The sequence below is a fragment of the Tachysurus fulvidraco genome, chromosome 20 (genome assembly GCF_022655615.1).
Source record: "Tachysurus fulvidraco isolate hzauxx_2018 chromosome 20, HZAU_PFXX_2.0, whole genome shotgun sequence".
In the NCBI taxonomy this organism is placed as follows: domain Eukaryota; kingdom Metazoa; phylum Chordata; class Actinopteri; order Siluriformes; family Bagridae; genus Tachysurus; species Tachysurus fulvidraco.
This window is the reverse complement of record NC_062537.1, coordinates 2,771,046-2,789,225: the sequence shown is the minus strand read 5'-3', so window position 1 is coordinate 2,789,225 and position 18,180 is coordinate 2,771,046. Positions and strand designations below refer to the sequence as shown.

Genomic DNA, 18,180 nt, shown 5'->3' with positions numbered 1-18,180 from the left:
GAATGGCGGCACAACGAACATCGATTTTAAACTGGATGCAAAACAGCTTTGGAATTTTATTTATTATATTTGTTATACAGTAATATTTAGCCCTGAGCTTGGGATCCGATGGAATTTCATAGGAAAATATGAGGAAAATGTGTTGATAACTGCTTTTGATGATATATGGACTTATACCAAGACAAATTTATATAGTAAACATTCATTAAATAGTTATAGTCAATAGTTATGATTAATCAATATGACTATCGTTTTATTGTTAAACAGGATTGTTTATAAGGAGGCTATAAAACAAGTTTCTGTGTATTATTATGAAACCAATTCATTTCAAATTTGATATTAAAACGTCTTGACTGAAGAAACGCCAAAGACACTAATCTATTAAATAAATAAATAAAACCCGATCCAAATGAATTATACACAGAATTAAATTGAAATTGGAAAGCAGATACCTTGACATATTAAAAGCCATATTATTATGATTTGATCGCTCTGTTCCTGTGCTAAAGTGGACAGAATATACACAGCATCCTGGCACACGTCCACGGACTCGAGCAGAGAGTAAGGCATTATGAAATCCTCAAGGATAAACAGACCTGCTAGAGCACCTAAGGATGCCATTACTAATAAGAGGAGGGGGAAAAAAAAGAAACTATGAATGCGAGTCCTCCCCTTGGGTATATAATGTCCAGAGGCACTACTCAAGGTGTCATATTCACTCGGGCTAACACTGCCCTCCCTTCCAGAGAAGGATTGTGGATCCATAATGATGGTGTCACTTGGAATCGCCCTCCCTCTTTCCCCCCTGCACATCCCACATCCCACAAGCATTCATGTGCATGAAGCACCCGCAGAGACGCACGCATTACAACACAAGTCTCGCCGTTACACGAACTCTAATGTCAACATTACCTCACTTACCTACTGCATAGCCGACTAATGGGCTATTGTCGTACGTAAAGGTTCAAACGGTAGCAAAATAAACAGCTGAAATCAGCTTTGTTTAGAAAGAGCAGCGCGGGATCTGATGGTGCCACTTTCATATGTAAATCCACACCAACATTTCAGTTCATTCAGGCTAAACGACGATAAGCATGACGTGAACCAAATTAATTACAGTCGTAAAAAAAACAACAAACAGACAAAAAACAAACAAACAAACAGAAACCTTCACAATCGTTCATGGTAAAGTTTACTATTGATATATACTAATATAATATACAAACATCAAAACAAAAAAAGTGTGAGAGGTTAAAAAAAAGTGTTTTTTTTTATTACATTTACAAATTATTATAATTTTTTTATTATTATTAAGAGCAAAACATATTTCAAGATATTTCAGTTAAATGTTTTATTATTAAACATAAAACATCTACACACACTTTAATGATGATTTGTTTGTTAGTGACCCTTAAAAAACCCAATAATAATAATAATTCAAGCCTAAATAAATGTAAGAACGTAAGAAATTTTTAATAATTGAAATTAAGAATCGGTATATTGAATATTTAGACATTTAGTCTATGTAACTAAACAGATTTAAATCTTTTTTTTTTGCCAAAATATTTAATTCTAACGTATTAAAACATTGACGCATTCTTTGGCGATAATGATCCTTGATGTTGACTATTGTTATTAATTGATAATAATTTAAACAAAAGATTCTTTTACTCTTTTACTTCTTTACTGTGTACGAATGTAAGAAAACTGGGTTTTAAATGTAAACTAAATGAATCAGATTCTCTCTCAGATTCTGAGATTTAGTCAGGTTGTTTGGTCTATTTTAGATAACGGATGTTTTTTTTTTTTTTTTATAACTGTTAGGTGCTAGTTTTTAAACATATTCGTACATATTTTTTATTATTTATAAAAGCGTTCACAACTTTATCATCAAAGGATGTTTGTGAATAAGCTTCAGAATTTACGATAGGGTATCTCAAGGTAGCAATAAAAAGCGCTATTAAAAACTGACAGATAGTCTACAGATTTTTTACTTTTACTTTATCTGTGGATTTTCTCTGACAACTGATTACTGTATAATCTGCGATGAAGTCGTTATTTAAATGTAAGATGAATTAAGGATCGGTTTTGTTAGTTTATGAATTTGACATTTGGTCTGTTAGTAAATATGTTGTGCTAAATTTCAGTCTAAAATACGTTTGCAAAATTTGAAATTGCTTTGAGTTATTTAGTTGACTATGTAGACATATACACCATACAGCCTGTGACTAAACCTATTTAATTCTTGTTTCTGCTTTATTATTTTTCGCACTACTTTAAAGCTTAAAGAAGAGTCAGAATCTAACAGCCAGGTGTTTATATGACCAGAGTTGTAGTGAATGTCATTTTTAAATACAAAGGTTAGTCGACTACGTAGACATTTAGTCAGGTCACTTGGTTAGTTACTAAATAAATTATTTTGTTGTTGTTTCTTTTAATGCTAATGCTGCTTCCAGACATTTGGTCTGTAATCCATGGGTGTGCGTCATCGTGTGTGTGTGTGTGTGTGTGCGTGTGTTTTTTGTGGACTGAAAGAAAAAAAAAATTACTCGGAACGCACAAAGGCTCTACTGTTTATAAAGGAACAAAACATTCCCAAAGACACTCAGGTTCATAAACGAGTGAGTAAACGAGCGTCCCATCTGCCTATTCCATTGCAACGTTTCCCTTTTAAACGAGGCTAATGGAGAAACAACAGAGTGTCCTCATTCAAAATGACTGTAAGGCAAACCCATTTACCTCATTCTGGCTAATAGACCACAATATTACTGTCACTCGTCATACGGTACGTTAGTGAGACATTATAGAAAGACAAAAGATAAATAAGCGCGGAACGTGATGTCGGTATCTATCATAGTTTATTCGATTAGTAACCTGATTATTTAAACTTGACTAAACAACTGCTTCTGTTTTAAGTAAAGCTTTTTAAATACCATTTATATCCATATAATTTGCTGTTTGAGCTCGAGGAGGGCATTCTGAGAAATGAATCATCAAAGTAAAGACTAGAAGAATATGATTTTCAAGAACCCTTTTAAACCTAAGCAGCTACTTCAAGTAGTTTATTAAAAACGAAAAAAAAAAACCCAACAACACAGGATTATTTTGACACTGATTAACACGATCATAAAGTAAAATGTAATGTGGCAGGGCATTGATAATACGTGCTCTATATCCAGCAGGACAAATCTTATTTGGTGCAAGCCGTGCAATTGGGCCGGCAGGAGACTAGCACCCTGAGGGGAGATTATGAAGGAGGCATGCATGACAAAAAAAAAAAAGAAAACACAACAAAAAAAATAAAATAAAAACCGACCCAGTTGACATGTTCCTTTTATCCCAGGAGCTGAACTATTCATAAACTGTCAGTGTGGTTTTAAAGCTTGTGGATCTAAATTACAGATAATGGAATTACTATTAAAATCTCACACTTACAATGCAGAGATAATTTGTTTCAGGGAGCAGAAAATCAACAGAAAAAAGAATGAGCAGAAATTGAGCGGATGGGAGAAAATCATAACGTACTGTGTTACGTTAAGCTGACTTAATTACCTTTTTTATGGTTTTGACAAAAAAGAGGAGCGCAAATGCATGCAAATGTCCTTATTAAGACATGTTTAAAATCCAAATTAAATCGGTGGAGGAAATTTCTGTGTAATCCTTCAGGCTACGAAAAAGGAAGAAAAGCAGAAAGAAAGGAATAAAACGAAGATGGAGAAACTAAAAGCAAGTTTAGAGAAATAATAGTGAATGAAGTGATGTTTCAGGTCTTTGAGAATGGCTCGCTGTCGCAGAGAGAGACAGAGTGTGTGTGTGTGTGTGTGTGTCGGAGAGAGAAGCCGAGGAATGTGCTTGCTTTTCATCTCTCCTCAACACTCAGGCCCGGGTGGCCAGGGGTCAGGCCAAGCAGGCTGCTATTCATGGCCAGATCAAGTTTATGTGAGAATCTGCTCCTCCTTTGCCCTCCATTAGCATATCAATGCTTAATAAAATCTCTGCATGAACGTGTGAGATCCCGTCACCCAGGAAGTCATGCTGGGAGACTTAGGCTCGGGGAAAAAAAAAATCCCTCTTTGCTTTGTGTTCAGAATACCCCCCCCCCCAACCCACCCACCCAAATCACCCCTCCCTTTCTCAAACAACACAACTGCTTCTGCCATATGCACAATCAAAATGGCACACACGCTCACACACACACGCACACACACACACATAACCTCTACTTCACACACCCCCTCCTGAGCGCTCTAAGCTCTAGCACATGCACACCCGCAGGTCAATCCCAATGTCAGACGAGCAGCTTGTCATACGCGTACACATGTGTGTGCACAAACACACACACGCAAGCTGGATGATACATAGTTTTCAGGGTGTGAACAGACAATGATGCGTGGGGAACGCCTCGCACACGCAACCCAGCTTCCTCTAACTGCCTCATCAAAGCCCAGCTCCTGTGGGGAGACAGGGGAAGCAAAACAGACGTTGGCGATACAGAAAGCAGGAAAACAGGGAGGAATTAAACGCACCTCTGCTGTTTTTTTTTTTTTTGACCGATAACGTGAGTAAACCACCAAACCTCTGCCACCACCAAACCTCTGCCTCCACTTTCTTTTCCTCTCAATTTATTCAACAATGTTATACTGCAGTCCAGAGGGACTGTTCCTGTCTCACAGGCAGGAGGACCGTCTCTCCTTCCTTAAAGACGAGCATACAGATGTGAAGCCATCACTTGCAGGAAGGTAGGCGGGGTGCGGTGTGATATTTTATTCATTTCGATCACAGGAAACACAACGCTGAAGTGAAAGAACACATAAAAAATAAAGAAAGTGGAATTTTGAAAGTGATGTCTCAGAGACGGGTCAGCGCACTGACTGAAAATAACCATATAGAAGATAGTATAGATGATCGTGCACAGAAATGAGGGCTTTCAAACTTCCTCCATTTTTCATATACACATCTCACCATTAATGTCAGGTATAATATCTCATGAATTAACACTTTTAAACTTTTATATATTTTTAGCCAACAACGCAATAGTTAAATATCTGTATAACCCCCAAGTCTGCCTTCATTGAGGACAATTTCTTTAAAATGCTGCTCCATAATGAAGGATGAACTCAGGAATGAGGGTTGTGTAAACAAGCATTCTCAATAAGGGAAATTAAAAACGGCACCAACAGCGTGTCATTCAATTATGAATTTAATGCGGCCACTATACTGACTGACACCTCTGAGATGGTGAAAGGAGGCCTGGGCCAAATCTGGCACTCAAAAATCAGGGCTAGTTTGACTTACTTAAGCAAAAATTTCAAGGACAAAAAAATTAAGTTAAACTTCACAGACTTTCCTCGATTATTACTATTAAAAAGTCACATTCTCTTTGGGACTCTTTGTCTTTTAAAGGATACAATATCTCATAGTTAACCCTGAGATAATCTCCAAACTATGACATGGGGTGCACTGTACTGTTCGTACTCAAATTCACTACTGTACTTGATTGTACAGCACATTAAACCACAAACATCATTAATTCTACCGAATGTAAAAAATTCATCGCTATACTAATAGAACAATGAGACGCAGCTACAGTGCTCTGGATGCTGAGGTTCTAGTTGTGTGATAATAAAGCACACAACCACCACATTGTATATCGTTTGGTATCATCATGAACGCTGGTGCAGGTGATAAAGCGAATGTATTAAAAACGCGTTAAATTGTAATGACCGTACTGTTAAGAGGTGTGGTTTACGATATCCAAACAAATCGGCTCAGGTCCACGTGCGGTGCGACACAGCAGCGTTTTCATAATGACATACCACGAGGCCTTACGCGATATATATAATATATCGACATTTAATGGCAGCAATAAGACAGAATGCACAGAAAATGTATTTTCAGATTTCGTGATATTCACCGTATTGTACGTTTGACATTTCTGTGGTAGTGTCATAAACGAGTCTAGCCTAAAAAACAAAAAGAAGATATAAAATGTATGTGAGGTCCAGATCTAGAATTTAAACATCATATCAGCTATAATTAATGTTTCATTCTTGAAAACAAAACAAGTATGTGATAGATCGAGTATCAATAGATGTGAGCCCTCACCACTGTACTAATGATTTAAGATGGCAGGAGCTGATACCAGGATCGGTCCGATACCAGCAATAACTGGAGGATTGGATATCAAAACATATTGGATATCGGATCCCGAAACAAACACCAAAAACTAGAACTGCGTTTAAAAAAAATACTTTCATTATGAGAACTAGAAATATTTACACGCTCGAGTGGCTTTCCTTTAGTTCAGATTGATTTGATTGTATTTAGAATTAATTATATTTACAATCTAAGTGATTTTCTTTGTGTCAAAATGTTTAACTGTGGAGCGCTTTATTTACAAAAAATAATGTCAATATAATGTTAATAGTCAAGGTTACAGTATCGGAACAGAGAAATTCTTGCCATCTTTAGTCATGACTGATTGCATTACACGCAGACGTTTGTTTAACATGTTGAAAGATGGGGGTTAAGCGTCGTTTTTTGCTTAACAATCCAGGAGCGCTGTGTAAAGCCCCGTATAACCTGTTTCTGTATAATCTGCTTAGCAGCTCCAAGAACAAAACACAATTTCACTTCATTTAAAATCAGCATAACCCTGCTGAAACTGCTACTGCATTGCTTGTTCTATTTATATTTATTTGTTGTTGTTTCTGTATTTACTAGTTTTTTGTGCAGAGTTGCCTGCTTATGCTGAAGAGGAGTGACTAACAGTGACCGATGACAAAACCGGGTTTAGAAAATGAGACGATGGGGTCGGTAAACTTACGCGGAGACAGTTTTGGGACCGAAACTGTTTTTAAAATCTTCTTGCTTTGGTGGATTTTGAAGACCACATCCCCTACTTTGTTGCCCCGCCTCCTCTTGAACAGCTCATTTACTTTCTACTTGTAAAAACATCAAGAATTCACACCGAATTGCGACCAGAATAGCAACACGCCGGCTTTAACCGGCGAATTAAGCTTGAGTCAGGATGAACATACAGTAGGGCCATGATGCAATTAAGTTATAATTATTTTGATGGCCATTTTAGTCTTCATCAAGTATAGCACTGACCCCATGTGCCCACCGCAGGGCTGCGTCTGCATGGCACACGAACACAAAATAGCAGCATGACATCAGTGCCCTATCATTTCGAAATACACATAGAAGGCTCACAAACGCCGCCACAGGCCCAGGCTGTCAACTGAAACTCTAGCTAACCAATATGCACTGCTTTTCATCGTAGCTGGGGCCAGGGGGCTCAAATGGACCCCAGCAGCCATTAAGAGCCGATCTGATTACCGCACAGTCTGGGGACTCAGACCAACAACACCCCCCCCAAATGATCCCTAAACACCAGGGCACTGAGTTCATCCTGCTCACATCAGACAGCAGACATTTCCAGCTTGATATCTCTCAGTTTGGTTGTTGGCTCTTCCAGCGCGAGCATATGTGTGCTTCTCTGGCAAAGCAGAAGTGAAACAATCACAAAGGTTGTAAACAGAGACCCCCCCCCCCCCCCCCCCCCCCCCCCCCCCGAAAGGTCCGGGTCTCCAATTTAATTTCCTCTCAAAGAGAAGACTTTTTTTGCATCACTCCACTTCTAATTACATCAACATTTTATAGCGCTTTTGTTATGGTTTCAGCATATGATCTGTAACTGAGACTGAGTTGATTCTCCATAAAGAGAAAAACATGTAAACTTTCTGAGCATGTCGACATAACAAATAACTTTGTTCTTGAGGCACGTTTAATAGCCGACATACCACGACGTGTTAAGAAGCAATCTCCATTTTATTTTAGCCACGAAGAGAAAAATGTTCATCTGATTAGCAGGTATGCTGAGAGGTAGGAGGCCTCATCTTATTCCCCCATCTATTCATTGCCACCGTTTAATTTATTTTGGCTGCATAATCCTTTCACTCTCAATAGCAAATTTAATAGGCCCCATGACCGCAGCAACAGACCAGTCAATATAAAAACCAGACAACTCATTACTTCACACGCTGGTATCTCCTGCAGCTGGAGACTTCATGTACACAATAGCAGCAGCAGGCTGTATTAAGTTTCCACTTGCCAGATCCCCCTTTATTGCCTCTAAATCTGTCTCACAAGAGCCCTTTAGCTGTGTGCACACATACACACACACACACACACACACAAACACACACATGCTCCCTTAGGAGGAGACTCCCCAGTGTCTGGTCTGGTAAGGTCATATGAGACTCGGCCTTATCCGCTCGCATATGCATGCAAACGTCGGCCACATGTTCAGACCCTGTTTTCCTGCCAGTAAATCGGCCAAAGATGTTTATTTATTCTTACAAAGTAGATGACAAGTCAAAGTATGTGCGTGAACTGGATTGGAAGGAGACAGACATGAGTGTTTAACAAAAAAAAGGAATTAATTATAATTAGAGACTTAAGGAAAAATAAAGATATCTTGATATTTGAGCTTAGATGCATCGATGGATACAAATCGATCATGCAGATCTAGATTTTTATGGTAAAAACCTAGTTTGTCAAAACAACTGAGTAAAACAAAATATCTGAAGGGGAATGATTCTATACAAATATAAAACGTCTTTATAATAAATAATTAATTGAAGCATCATGATAAATCATCTTTTCAATAGAGATCCAGCTGTGCTAAATAAATAACTAAATAGATAGATAAATCAGTCTAATAAAAGGAAGAAAATGATTTCACCTGCCAAAAGACCACAGTCTGCTTTCTACACTTTCTATACTGTGATATCATTCTCTCAAATTACTGAGGACAATTTGAGAGCAACATGACGACTATGGGATGAGACAAATTTACGGCTCCATAGAGTCAGCCAAACTTCCAAAGCCTGGATCACTAACAGCACCGACTGGTGACTTTCTCCTCCAATTACGGGCAGACAATAGGAAAGTTAACCCCATGGTGCCTTGCCATTGTCTCACACTAAATATTTGCCTTTGCCTTTTGTGTCTGGCATACTCCCTTTCCTTGTATACTCTTAGAACGCCCTCCTTGAAGACGTCCTACCAGTGAGCCTGACCATCAAAGGGACAGCTCTGAGTTGTACGGTCATTTCGAGCAGACCGAAGCTCTGAGACAAGGAGATGTGTCGCGCCCTTCCAATGAGCCCCTGCTGAGGGCTTAGTAATGAGAAGGAAGTGATACCACTGTGCTTAGACAGCCAGTCCACTCCTATCTCCTGCACTGCCATCACACCATGTCTGTACACTTTTGAAATTTACGGCTGAAAAGATTTTTTTTCAGATGGGCTAAAAATAAAATCCTGTCTCCTTCGAGTTATCGCTGTATTCTTTGCTCGATTATTATTAACCTTTTATTTACATTCACACCGGTCCAGATTGGGAACTGTGCACATACAGTCTGTGCTAAATTTTTTGGGGGGTTTCTATCCTTCTCTCAATCCCTTTTCACTCAGCTTTGTGCCATTCAAGTACACTGAATAAGAAATGGATCACTGCGAACGGCCACAGTCTCCGGCTCAGACATGACATCATCGCTTTTATGGCTCACCCGGTGAGGGACTGTGTGGGGGAGAAAGCTCCTTAGTGCCATTTCGCTGATAACAAAACCTGTGTTTGAGAGAGAGAAAAAGAGAGAGTGAGAGTGAGAGAGAGAGAGAGAGAGAGAGAAAGTGTGTGGGGGGCTGACAAAAAATACAGACGGAGCACCTCAATGGAACACAATGGACAAGTTCAGGAAATCTGTCATTGAAACAGTGTAGATATTGGAACAGATTTTTTATTTTCGTAAAAATATACAAAGAAAAGGTCGGATTTATGACATAACATTAAGCGTTTAACATTTAAATGTGTTCTGATCTTGCAAAAAAAATTTTTTTAAATAAATAATAATAATAATAATAATAATAATAATAATAATAATAATGATTATGATGAACAGCAACTGTGTCCTAATGACTTGGATAATTGAGGACGAATAAAGAAAAAAAAACCAAAACACTTATCTCAACAATAACAGCTGACTGTGTGTGTGACATTGCAGCATCTGTAAAACCTCATATGCAAATGGTATTTTAGGCAAATAGTCGGAGCGGAAAAATTTCAAATAGAACTAAATAACTGAACAATTTCACCAAACAATTCCTTCCAGTTTCATAGTATAAAAGTCAGATGTTTCGAATAGAAAAAATTCAGATCAAATAAATCTTAAATTGATAAAAAAAAAAATTGTACATGAATATTTTATAAAAAAAAAAAAACAAAGCCTTACAATCAAACAAACAAAAAGCCCAGACCACTAAAATTACTTTTCAGCTCTCTAAAAGTTCTCACACATAAAACATGTAATTATTTTAAGCCGAGAAACGATCCTGCTTTTAAAACGGTCAATGATCGCTCCTTGTGAGGAAATGTAATACCTGGAGAAACACGTTCTATGGGGTGTGGGGCTGGGGCTTTCTGTTCCTCGACCTGCCACCAGACACCTGGAAGCTAACAGCTCATAAAACACTGTGGCTAATTGTGGTTTTCCTCCTTTTCCCTGCAAATGGCAACACGACACATTTACGGCCTGAGAGGCAGTTAGAAACACCGTGCACCTTGCGTTATGCCTGTCGGGGTGGAGAGGGAGAACAAAAAACCACATCCACCTGACTATCTGTTAGATCAGACACACACACACACATATGAAAAATAATACAGCCCCTTTCCTCCAAAGGCCTCAAAATATCTTAACTAGAGCTGTCCTCATTAGGGTTGGTGTAGAGTGCACAGAACATTTCAAAGGAAGGAAGCTGTGTGAAAAGCTTGTGAAAATGAGTGTGTGTGTGTGTGTGTGTGTGTGAGCGCAGTGAGAGAGGGAGGGAAGGAGGGAGGGGGTTAGTAGATAGCCATGTTTCAGAAAAGTCTGGGCAACAACTTATGCCTAGAGTCACTTTATTAGGGAACAGCAGAGACCTCGGCCAAAAATAAACCTTCGCCACAATGACTTAATAAGCCCTCGATGAGAAGGTGTGCAATTCTGCTACTTCAGGAGATAGTGCCCTACATACCTAAAATAGGGAGCTAGATTCACTGAAGTGTACAGAGAGAGATCACTGTATCCCAATTCCACTGCAAAATGGCAGCGTCTGGAAAACATTTGCATGTCGGAAAATTTGAGTAAAACATCTTCTTTTGTTTGATAACCAAAGTGTGAAATGACTCATACAATTATAAAGCAATCTGATATATTAGGTGATATATTTCTAGAATTATAAAGCAATATATATATAAAACTCTGTCAAAACAGCTTCACTGCATCCTTGATAAACTTTGTCGATCTACAGTAAAACAGTCTTAAAAAATCAGACTGAAGAATTGAAGCAACAATTGAACGAATGAATTAATTTACAGTAAATTGAAAAACTAATTTGATTGTAAATACTGTAGAGAAAAATATTAAAACACTCCATGAAGAGAATAATAAAATTTAAAATAGAACTATTTAACCACTAAGCATTAGTTATTTTTTTTAACTAATGAGATTTCAACTTGTCTTGACTAAGATACTAAATAAAACCTCATAGTTATTATTCCTTCAACAGATTTAGATTTCTACTCAGGAATTTGGCACATAAATATGAGTTGCTAAATAAGATTTTTTTTTGGAGTAAGATGGGAATTTTACAGGCCAGTTCAGTTCTTCTACGTATCTGACCTGAACAGAAAACTCCTGTGAGCAGGTAACAGGCCGTAATATTTTCCCTGTCCAATTTCCGATCTAAAAGACCGCATGTTATGGAAACAGGTATATTTTTTCCCCCCTCAAACAACTTCAGAAATAATCAGAGCACAAACCTGAGTGAATTAAATTCAGAGCAACATAGCAAACCTTGCTATAAGTACAGCCATTAAAGTCAAACCACATTTCCTATCACAAAGAAATCCTGTGTCCGATTCTCCGCAGGAGCAAGGAAATCACTTAGCTGTGCAACTGCTCAGGCAGTGCAATGTACACTCGTTTCTGAAAAGTCCCCCTCATCCATTGCCAAGTTCAAATCACGTGCGGATTTCCAGTTAAGTTGTGAAATGCAGGAAAAATGTATGTGAAAGGTATTACAACAAGATAACTACAAAAAGCACTTGAGCAGGCCTCTGGCAGATTTATGATCGGCCGTTATCTGATCGGATTCTCGATTTCGCTATGTACAAACACACACATCCTTTTAGGGCCGTGAGCCGGCAGCACAGAAGACATTCAAAGAGCAGAAAGCCTTGTTTCACCGAAACCCTGCTAAAAATGATAAGGTGGACTGAGGAAGGAAAAAAAACAGTCATGTAGAACTAGCCACTCGTTTTCTGCAAGAAATAGAAAACAAAGCATGCACAAATCACTTCTGCGAAACACTCCTGGGCATCGTTGTGAGAATTTTTTTCAGCTTGAAACAGAACAGCCCATTGTGTGTGTGTATGCGGTGCATCTAGGCAACTTTAGCTGAGCGAGGGATAGAGCGGGAGAGTTGTACTCACTGTAGTGGATAAGAGTAGCCAACCATGGAGAAGAGAGAAAAAAAAATCCTCTTTCCTTTTCTGATCCGTTCTGTATTTTGGAGCGTTTGGGAAAAAAAACTAAACAAAAACAAACAAAAAAACGGAGAAAGAAAGAAAGGAAATCTCTCTCCTGTACAGAGCTGCTGTAGCGAGGCCCCTTGTTCACTCACTCCCTTGCTGTCAGGGTTGGGAAGCCGGCTTCAGTGTGCCGTGCAGCTGTGTGCTTCTCCAGCACCCTCCTCCTCCTCCTCCTCTCACGCTCCCTCCTTCCTTACTCGGGTCCCAATACAATGCACTTCTGTACCATGGTGCTGCGATCACGGCCGAAACGTTAGTCCTTTCCTACTGAAAATATAATATGATGCAATCTCGAGCGGAGCTTGAGAGTAAATAAATAAATAAGTATATAAAGCAGGCGAGTGAAAAACCTTCGGGCACTGCCTGGTGGAGAGAAGAGCAGGTTTAAGTTTGCGGCGCTCCGCTATCCCCCTCCTGCTCATTTTGTGGAATCGCTGCTTTTTCGGCAGTGGGAGGGGACAAGGCCGAAGCTCCAGGGCTGAGGAAACTGCGCATAATCCCTGCCGGCAGAAACTTCCTCCCCGGTGCTGGTATTAAGCGCTGCATGGCCCGTCGGAGTTAGCAGGAATGTGAGGGCTGCTCTCAAAGAGGCCCAGTTAGTCAAGGCTCAAAGTCACTTCACCGTGACCTCGAGGTCACAAACAGCAAGTGTGTGTGTATGAGAGAGAGAGAGAATAAGTTACAGAGGGGGAAGGGGCCGTGTTTAGCCAGGCAAAATCTCTTGACAAGACATGCTTCCCGACTCGACTTAAACAGAAAACAAGAGAAGTAAAAATCCCTAAAGAGACCACTTTTTCCTTTTGAATTCTATTGATTTGTATTACATGCAGAGTGATGATATGATGGTGTAACAATGAACTGCAATAGACTGTGATAATATTCTGAAAAAAATCTGCTTTTAAAAGAGTTGAAACTAGAGTAAACTGTATTTCCTTATTGTTGAGGTTGAGTCCCTGCTATGCCACCACGGTGATCTGTGACGTTTAAGGTCGTCCTCGTTGTAAATCGAAGTTAAAAATTTACGTGTTACACTGAAAAATGTGGCGTTGGAATTTTTCATTTATCACGACACAACTTTTTTTTAAAATACCTTCACGGACCTAAATCTATCAAAATGATGAATATACTCAGGATGCTAAAAATACTGCTGAACAAAGTTATAAAAAGGCGAGAAACAATGATGCTGGAAGTTTTCGGGTTCTAACTAACCTTTGTGGTGAAATCCTGATTAATTCTGTTCAGAGAAGTTTATGAAGATTGTATGAAGAAAAGACGGACTGACGTGGAAGCGGATGTTTCAGCAACGGGAATGTTAATGAAATAAACTATGATAGGAAACTTAGATGTGAATCAGACATCTTCTCTGTGGTTCAACACTAAAATATATCCTGGATGACGGAAAGATTGATCACAAACTATTAAGACTTTAATGTCTTGTATGTTGATTTTGAAGGAGGCATTAAACAGAAAAGGCCAAGGCCATGATTCACAAACACAGCCATTAGACGTGTTAGGTTCCATTTCACATTTTGGAAAAAAAAAAGTAATGCGATAAATGTTATTTACACGACATTAATATATGTTTGTAAATATTTACAAGTTATTTTAGTAAATCAGCTTTGATCTTATTGAGGTGGAAAACAACGTAAGGCTTAATTAAAGAAAAACTAAAAAGAACGTGACATATTGAATTAACATATAAAAATTAGAATAATATAATAAATATAGAAACATAAATATATATTTTTCTAATCGCAATTCGTTGTTTATAGATATGAACATATTTGCTGATCGTTAATGCCCACAATTTAAATCCACAAATTGGGAACACAGAGTAAAATTCTGTAACAGGTTGTTCGGACACACTACAATTGGACACACAATTTACACACAAAGCTACATTACGCTGATGACACAAATTCGATAGTCTTTTCAAATTTTAAAGTTATATTTATATATATTAGTATAGAATTTATATATACGGTTAAGGTGACATTATTGAGGGACTAAACTTCATTCATTCAGTTGGATTAATATCTCATACTCACAAATTAATCTATATTTACTCAAGAAGTCGGGATTTTTACATTTTATTTAGTCTACGAGCAATTATATAAAGATATTTGTGTTCACCTTTAATTAACAAGGATACCATTGAATCTTAAAGATGTTAAAAATTGTGGTGATGGCTAGAAATAGTGTGCGAAAACGCAGATAATGAACTCGTTCTCTGTGGTGGTTTGGGAGGAGAAATTGACTCGTTATTTACGAGGACAGCTTCTTAAAATCTGTCTCCATGTTGAAGATTTGTGTCGTATATTTCACTGAAAGTGTTGATCAAAAAGAAAGAGGTGCCTAAGGACAAACAGCTCACAGGTAATATAAATCAAAAGTGTGTGATGGAAATTGGCATTGTAAACAAAGTGTTTTAAAGATTTACATTTTGAAAGATTTGGCAGTCGAACAGAGGGAGATGAGAGAGAGAGTGATGGGAACAGGGCTTTGAGGGTTTGTGAGATTTTTGTAAATGAATATTTCTTCATAAGTTACAATTTTTCCCCCAGTCCTTTCAAACCCGGCCTGTTTTAGTAAACAACATATTGGCTCAGGTTAAGCAATTAATGAAATGTTTGAGGTTTAAAGCTAGGATATAGGTCTTATACTAAAACATAGCCTTGGTTTCTTGATCCTTTGAACGTTTTCAAGTGTACAAAGCTTTGAGCAAGTCCGTAACTGGTTCTCTAATGTGTCAATACATGAAAAATCGCTTTAAAATTAATTAATAAAAATGAATTCTCACAATTAAGAAAAATGAATTCTTTCATGGGCTCACAATGGTAAATTTGGCTAAAATAAAACATATGAATAAGTTAATAATGCAACAATAAGAGCACTTTTCTCTCAGTTTGGGATCACTTTCAATTTTTTTCATTATTGGTCGAATTGAAATAAATAAATAAATAGATAGATAGATAAATAAATGAATAAATGAATGAAATAGAAAAGCTGTCTAATTAAACAAATGCTAGGTTGTCTAGGTCATATTATCTTTGAAATAATTGTGCCTGCATTTAAAGCTTTTTTAGGACAGTGTTATCCTAAAGTTTTTAACTCACCTCAAAAACAATGCAGGAAATAGATTCAGGAGGGTTCAAGATGGCCTCGGAGATTAATGTAGTCACAGATGCTCGGGGTAAACTAAGGGAGCAGTGATTTTTACAACTGGTTTGAACAAAGATTGCAAAAAACAAGGGCAGAGGAACAACAGACATCATAAATGATGCTGTATATTTGAGAGATTTGGATTTTTCTGGCACATGGAGTCTGTTTAAATAGATGGCATATCTATCTCAAGCACAATTAAATCGTATTTTATTTTCCTGGTAATCAATCAATATTAAAATTAGTTTTGTGTTAACAATTGCATGCTCCTAAGTTTATCAATAGTTTTTAAACTGCAAAAGTTTAAAACTAACAGAAGTGTTTAAACATGGATACATATAACCCAGGGATTGATAAAACAAAATGCTGTGTCATGTTGCATACAACAACATAGACAAAAAAAACCAAATATGGACTCATTTTCGAGTAGATCATTTTTAAGTGGATCGTGGATCATTTTTTATCCTACAATGGATTTAAATTTGATAATGAATATTTGTTAATGATAACAAAATAATAAAAAGACTACAGTACCTGCATGCGTTTAACTCAAAGTGACATAATATGCAGTTTTATTTGATTCATTTAGTTTATTATTGCTTCTTTTAATCCTGAATTTAAATTTTATTACTATTACGGTTCTCACATTGTTTTACATTCTGTTATATATCCATTATCATTATTTTTTAAAATGAAAGTTAAAGGTAAAACTTTGATGCATGAATTTTCGTTTATTCACCAGCACTCTTTACTTTACTAAAATCGTGTGCAGAATTTAAGAGGTATGTATAATAAATTAAGTGCCATCAGAGGAAAAAAAAAACTTTATATAATTCCATTCGACCAGGAATGCGGTCGAGAATAAGAGGCTGGCGAGGTGCGTGACCTCCAAAGTGGTATATCCTATAGCAGCTGCCTCAAATTATGATCTACAGCCAGGAAAACTATTAAACTGAAAAGGTGCGAGTGTAGTTATATATCTCTGCAATACATAAGGGAGTTTTTCTATTCATTAATCAGTACAGAACTAGACACTGACAGGCTTTTAAGGCTATACACATAAAATGATTGTGTACTAGTATTTGGTCACTCTGCTTTTTCAAGAGCTTCAAAAGTTCAGAGATTTACGCTAAGCGAATGAAAGTACAAGAAAACTAAAAATAAAGGGGTATCGGGGTAAGCAAATAAAGTGGTTACAATTTGGGCTTAGGAATTTTTTCTTTTTTTAGAGTGGACTAAAAATTGTGCACTGTATAATATACAATGGAATGCTAGACTGTTTGTGAAGCAAAAATAAGAGATAGAAAATCAGCATGTCCCACTTTTGAATACATGCACAAGCTAGATGAAGGGATCACTAGCAATGGCATGTTTACTTTCCTGGTGGAATAACATTACATTCTCTTAGTCTAACCACAAATAGTACTGTCTCGAGCAAAATTTATTAGCATATAATTGGGAAAAAACAAACAAACAAACAAAAAAGGCTTCTCGTCAAAAGAATTGATGATTAACGAAGGTGCTGGAGGCAGACACCCACTTGCCTCTTGTTTGTTTAATGATGAAAATCTTATTCAGGCCAGTTGTGTCTCCATGGAAGTGGCACCTCGAGAGCCTCTCCTCAACCAGCGACCCCCACACTGGGTTTCAACCTGATCCTTCAGTTCTCCCCCTTCCTGTTTGGCTGGAACAGGCCTCCTTAGCTTCCCCGTGTATCCTCAATGTTCCTGTGAAACACCATACTCTGGCATAATGCCCAGAGTACGTTTTTTCCTCGTCGTACCAACTTTTATCCGATCATAAAACACGGCCCAAGCAAAGCATCCTCAAAAAAGCTTTGTTAAGCTCTAAGTGAGCTGACAGCAATTCGAGCTGGGTTTTTTTTTTTCATTCCTTTTTTTCTATAAGAGGCAGCATGGTGGGGAGGTTCTATTCTCGAGGTTCGCCTGTTGACTAATACTCAGTTGAGATGGGAAAAACGGCACTCAGACCAAAAGTATTAAAAGAAAAATGCCCATGGAGACCTTGTTTTTCTTGTGGACTGCCCAAGGCACACACAAGGGACTGGGCTAAATTATAAACATATCATTCAGTGCTGGGTAATGACCTTATTACAGATGGTATAATAAACTATTTTAGTGACACAATTTTTCAGATATCACACTGAAGTGTATAGTGCCCTAAAAAGACATGCTAAGTGCTACAGCACCTATTATCCAGTCACATGGTGTTTCGCTGCTGCAAGAGAACAGCAATCACAGCAACTGTGCTCATTCTGCAAGCCCAGGAATTTTTAATGGTTGATCTAAAAAAATTGGTTCTAGTGGTTACTAAAAAAGCACAAGTAACTCTTTAGAAAGGAGAAAAATAATGAATGGCTAT

At 37.7% G+C, this 18,180-nt stretch overlaps 1 long non-coding RNA gene across 3 annotated transcripts in view; it reads right to left on the bottom strand.

Moving 5' to 3' along the window:
• The window catches only part of LOC113650360, a 53,851-nt gene that overhangs the window by 33,815 nt on the left and 1,856 nt on the right, over nt 1-18,180 (bottom strand). The window contains exons 4-5 of one of the 3 annotated variants that reach the window (XR_007138866.1): nt 12,987-13,264; nt 12,538-12,903 (exon numbers count right to left, since the gene is read on the bottom strand). This is a non-coding gene — a long non-coding RNA (uncharacterized LOC113650360). Of the gene's footprint in view, nt 1-12,537; nt 13,265-18,180 lie in introns of all 3 variants that reach the window. The other 2 variants (XR_007138867.1, XR_003442386.2) reach the window with 2 other exon arrangements.